At 52.3% G+C, this 5799-nt stretch overlaps 1 pseudogene; it reads left to right on the top strand.

Moving 5' to 3' along the window:
* Positions 1-648: 648 nt before the first annotated feature.
* LOC144741812 (ubiquitin-conjugating enzyme E2Q-like protein 1 pseudogene) lies at positions 649-1112 on the top strand (annotated as a pseudogene).
* The last annotated feature ends 4687 nt before the right edge of the window (positions 1113-5799 follow it).

The raw sequence follows: 5799 nt of genomic DNA on the forward strand, positions 1-5799 counted from the left end.
ACCCCCAAATCTAATCCACACGGCGCGCCCTGGACACCGCAAGGACACGGAAGTACACACACACGTACACACGCACACACACACGTACACACACACACGCACACACGCGCTCGCGCGGCGTACAGCAGAACTGGCATTCTAATTGTTTTCCCGTTTAAACAATTAAAATCCGGCACACACACATACACACACACATACATACACACATACACATACATACATACACACACATACACACACACACGTGTTTGCGTTAAACGAAAATGGCCACCCTCCTGCGCAAAATCGGCTTCAGCCGCCTGCGTCCGCCCGTCGTGACGCGCAGCCCGAAGGTGTCCAGGAAGGGCACGGTCAGCGTGGACGTGTTGAGGGCGAACAGCAGCAGCAGCACCGGCGGAGCACAGCGGCATCAGCAGCAGCATCAGCAGCAGCAGCATCAGCAGCAGCAGCAGCAGCATCATCATCAGCAGCAGCATCTCGCGGGGGTTCTCAACGATTCGGGTACCAAGGACAGCGCCTCGGACACCAAGAAACAGCAACAGCAGCAAAATCATCATCATCAGCAGCATCATCAGCAGCAGCATCAGCAGCAGCATCATCATCATCATCAGCAGCAGCAGCAGCAGCATCATCATCAGCACCATCATCAGCACCATCATCATCAGCAGCATCCGCGCGCGGCAGCAGCAGCAGCAGCATCAGCATCATCATCAGCCGCGAGCTCCAGCCACTGCCGCCAGGTGCGCGCCCGCCGCCTCATGAAGGAGCTGTCCGAGCTGAGCCGCCTCGGCCGCGAGGTGCTCAGCGTGGAGCTCGTGGCCGAGAGCCTCTTCGAGTGGAACGTCACCCTGCGGCAGATCGACCTCGAGTCGGCCCTGTGGCAGGACTTGCGCGAGGCGGGCGCCGACGGCGTCCTCCTCAACCTGACCTTCCCCGAAAACTTCCCCTTCTCGCCGCCCTTCATGCGCGTGCTCAGCCCGCGCATCGACAACGGCTTCGTGCTCGACGGCGGCGCCATCTGCATGGAGCTGCTCACGCCCAAGGGCTGGTCCAGCGCCTACACGGTGGAGGCGCTCGTAAGGCAGTTCGCCGCCAGCCTCGTGAAGGGGCAGGTGAGGGGGGTGGGGTGGGGGTGGGGGGAAGGGGGGGGGGGTAGGTGGGTGGGTGGGGAGGGTGGGTGACGGGGGTGGGTGGGGGGTGAGGGGGGTGGGGTGAGTGGGTGGGTGAGGGGTGAGGGGGGTGGGGTGAATGGAATGAGGTGGGTCGTGGTGATGTAGGTGGTGGTGGTGGTGATGTTGGTGGTGGTGGGTGGGGGTGGAGGTGGGTAGTGGTGATGTAGGTGGTGGTGGTGGTGATGTGGGTGGTGGTGGAGGTGGGTAGTCGTGATGTTGGTGGTGGTGATGTGGGTGATGTGGGTGGTGGAGGGTGGTGGTGGAGGTGGGTAGTGGTGATGTAGGTGGTGGTGGTGGTGATGTAGGTGGTGGTGGGTGGTGGTGGATGGTGATGGTTCGGGTGGAGGTAGGTAGTGGTGGTGGAAGTGGTGATGTGGGTGGTGGTGAGTGGTGGTGGAGGTGGGTAGTGGTAATGTTGTTGTTGGTGGTGATGTGGGTGGTGGTGAGTGGTGGTGGAGGTGGGCAGTGTTGATGTTGGTGGTGGTGGTGGTGATGCGGGTGGTGGTTGGTGGTGGTGGTTCGGGTGGAGGTGGTGGGTGGTGTTGGGAGGTGGTGGTGGGAAGTGGTGTAGGTGGGAGGTGGTGGTGGTGGGAGTTGGTGGTGGTGTTGGTAGGTGGTGGTTGGTGGTGGTTGCGGTGGGTGGTGGTCGTGGTGGTGGTGGTTCGCGTGGAGGTGGTGCAATGCATCGGCCGGTCATCTCAGTCAGTCGACCCGTGGCACCTGCTGGGTCTGCCCTGTGACCTCCTGCCGACGGGCGTTCGACACTTCACGTGGCCTCAACGTGCACCTAGCCTGGCACAGGCGCCACTTAGCTACTACACGTGTAGTAGCTACTACACGTGTAGTAGCTACACATGTAGTAGCTACTACACGTGCAGCTACTACACGTGTAGTAGCTACACGTGTAGTAGCTACTACACGTGTAGTAGCTACGGACCCCGCACTTTTAAGGGCCCCGCGCTAAATGCTTTCAAGCTCTCACTTCCGGTTCAGTGATTCTGCAATTGCTCTACTACTATAGTATCACTCACCTTTTGCCCTTCCAAGGACGGGTATTGCAGTCAATCTGAAACTTGCAAGCGAAAAGCAAACCGCGACGTCATATTCATTGCATTAATTCGAGTGCAATTTGTAAGGCCGCGGTGACACAGACTCATTTCATTTAAAGGTTATAATCCGTTATAGTAATAGGTTTTTACCCTTTCAACTGGTACAAAAACTGGCACCTTTATACAAGGGATCATGTTTGCAATAACCGCAACACAAGCAGTCAAAATGCAAACAAAAAGAAACAACTCTGATAATGATATGCACTGTCCTTGAAGTTGATTGGTCCACACCCGAGACAGCTTTTCTTAGAGCCTAGTCTCCATTGGTGTTGGACCAGATGACGCCAAAAGGCGTACAACTCAAAAACAGCGCACTATCAGAGTATTCAGAGCTCGGGGTAAGCATTTACACTATGAGACATCTCCTTTACCAGTGGCAAAATATAGTGATAGGTTTTTACCCTTTCAACTGGTTCCTACCAGTATAATCTGATGACGAGTTAAGGGCCCGCTGAACCCGTAGTTGCCACGTGGCTCAGAGGTCAGAGACGCTGAGACGGCACCGCTGAGGACCTGGGTTCGACTCCACGCTGCAGCCCGTGTCCTCAAGTCGCGTGAATTGATAGTTTGAGTTTGGTCATCAATGCGCAGAGAGAGAGAGAGAGAGAAAAAACATCCCCACTCCCCCCGACACGTCAAATTGGGTTCCGTGCTTAATTCGGATAAAATACAAGCTCTTGAGAATTAAAATACCGCATCGGTTTGATTGTCGCATTTGCTTAATAAGCCATAGCGTGCTGATGAGAAGCAGATGAGATGTTAACTACCTCGCCTGGTGTGCAGGAGGTCGTGGGTTCGATACCGACCCTGACGCCTGCTGCTGTATATTTGGAGTTTGCGTGTCTCTCTCTCATCATCATCATCATCACGGTGGCTAGGAGATGTTAACTACCTCGCCTGGTGTACAGGAGGTCGTGGGATCGATCCCGACCCTGACGCCTGCTGCTGTATATTTGGAGTTTGCGTGTCTCTCTCTCTCCCCGTGGTCGCGTGGATGTTTCTCCAGGTCCCTCCGGTGTTTCCCCTCCACATTTAGAATCAGCATCGCTCGTTTGCAATATCCGGCTGCTGCTACACACTTCCACACGACGACACTAAGCCGCTTCGTGGAGCCATCGTTTGTGATGGACAGGTCGCTTCTGAAGAAGAACCACGTGGAGCTCAGTGGGAAACAATACAAATATAACGTCCAGAGGACGGTTGATTGAACAAATTCTACTTCACCGAGTGTTAACATCCCCAGCGTTTAACAGTACTCTCCTTTTTGTTTTTGGGTTGTCACCAACACTGGGTAAAACAACATGCGCAGTGTCGTTCTCTTCTAGCATGTGTCCTTTAGCATGTGCACCTTTAGCATGTGCACCTTTAGCATGTGCACCTTTAGCATGTGCACCTTTAGCATGTGCACCCTTAGCATGTGCACCTTTAGCATGTGCACCTTTAGCATGTGCACCTTTAGCATGTGCACCTTTAGCATGTGCACCTTCAGCATGTGCACCTTTAGCATGTGCACCTTTAGCATGTGCACCTTTAGCATGTGCACCTTTAGCATGTGCACCCTTAGCATGTGCACCTTTAGCATGTGCACCTTTAGCATGTGCACCTTCAGCATGTGCACCTTTAGCATGTGCACCTTTAGCATGTGCACCCTTAGCATGTGCACCTTTAGCATGTGCACCCTTAGCATGTGCACCTTTAGCATGTGCACCCTTAGCATGTGCACCTTCAGCATGTGCACCTTTAGCATGTGCACCTCTAGCATGTGCACCTTTAGCATGTGCACCTTTAGCATGTGCACCTCTAGCATGTGCACCCTTAGCATGTGCACCTTCAGCATGTGCACCTTTAGCATGTGCACCTCTAGCATGTGCACCTTTAGCATGTGCACCTTTAGCATGTGCACCTTTAGCATGTGCACCTTTAGCATGTGCACCTCTAGCATGTGCACCTTTAGCATGTGCACCTTCAGCATGTGCACCTTTAGCATGTGCACCCTTAGCATGTGCACCTTTAGCATGTGCACCTTCAGCATGTGCACCTTTAGCATGTGCACCTTCAGCATGTGCACCTCTAGCATGTGCACCTCTAGCATGTGCACCTCTAGCATGTGCACCTGTTGTTCTCTTTTAGCCCCGCCCCTCCCAACACGTTCCATTCATTGGCTACCACACTCAGATAAGCTCCTCCCCCACTCCTCCCTCCCGTTAACTTGTATTTAAGAACTTGTATCTTGGAATGTTTTGCCTCACTTGATACAGCAAATCTGGCTGTGACGGTCCCACCTGGTGACGGAGACTTGTGTTGCCTCCGAAACGTCGTGATTTTTATTATTTTATTTCTATTATTACTTTTATTAATTTTAATTTTATTTTTTACCTACGTAACTTTACCGACAAAACCTAAGAGTATAAAATTCTGTCGCGTAATATTGGTCTGCAAAGGCAATCAGGCCAATGAACTTGTGAATTGTTTGTACCCTTTGGTGAAGACAGATGTGTATGTGCCTTATATTGCCTTAGGGGCCGTCCATAAATGACGTCACGCACCTAGGGGGGGAGGTCAGACATTTGTGACGATGGGGGGTTGAGAAATGTGACGTCACATCAAAATGCGCAACTTTAAATAAATATAGACAACACGTTCTACTTAATTAAATATACTTTTTAATAAATATTTTCTCCTACAACATCAGAGTGCAGCGCCACATTAAATACGCACTACAATGACAATAGTTTAAAGCGATTTGAAGCATGTTTTTTTTTTGGGGGGGTGGGCAGAGCTTTGTGTCGTCATATTTGAGGGGGGGGGGGGTCTGACTTTTTGTGACGCCGTGTGACGAAGGGGGGGGGGGGGGTCAAACATCGTTCAAAATCGCGTGACGTCATTTATGGACGGCCCCACAAGTAGCAAATCCCGCAGTCCGTCGTGAGCTAATTCATCTTGTTGCAAGTGCGTGGGGCATCATGGATGTTTCTCACGATGATTGATAATGTTGAATTTCTTTCGCACCGTACGTAGCCAACCATGCCAACCGGAGGTGCGCTGGAAAGACAACAACGAGGTGGTTGTAGTTGTTTGAGGAGATATTGATAATGATGACAGAGATGGTGGAGATGATGGTGGTTGGGTAGTGGTGGATGTGGATATGGTGAACATAGAGAGAGTGGTTGTGGAGATGACTATGAAGGGTGATGATGGTGGTGGTGGCATTGATGTTTTTTTTTACAAGCCCTGTCAGGACAATCGAGTCGCAGGGTTCATATCGTTCGTCACCGCCCACTTCCCACTGTGCACACAAAGACAAAGAACCACCCGTGTAGACAAAGATCCCCCGTATAGACTTAACAGACTGCAGGGGCAAGTGCTGTTTGCGAGCAGCACCTATGAAGGCCGGCACGGCACACGAGGGGGTGGGCGGCCAGCACCACGCCCGACCGCCTTTGTCTCCCCATACACTTACACACACTTACACACACTGACACACACTTACTCAGACTGATACACACTCACACACACTT

Source organism: Lampetra planeri, unplaced genomic scaffold (genome assembly GCF_965212315.1).
Source record: "Lampetra planeri unplaced genomic scaffold, kcLamPlan1.2.h2 scaffold_729, whole genome shotgun sequence".
Lineage (NCBI taxonomy): Eukaryota > Metazoa > Chordata > Hyperoartia > Petromyzontiformes > Petromyzontidae > Lampetra > Lampetra planeri.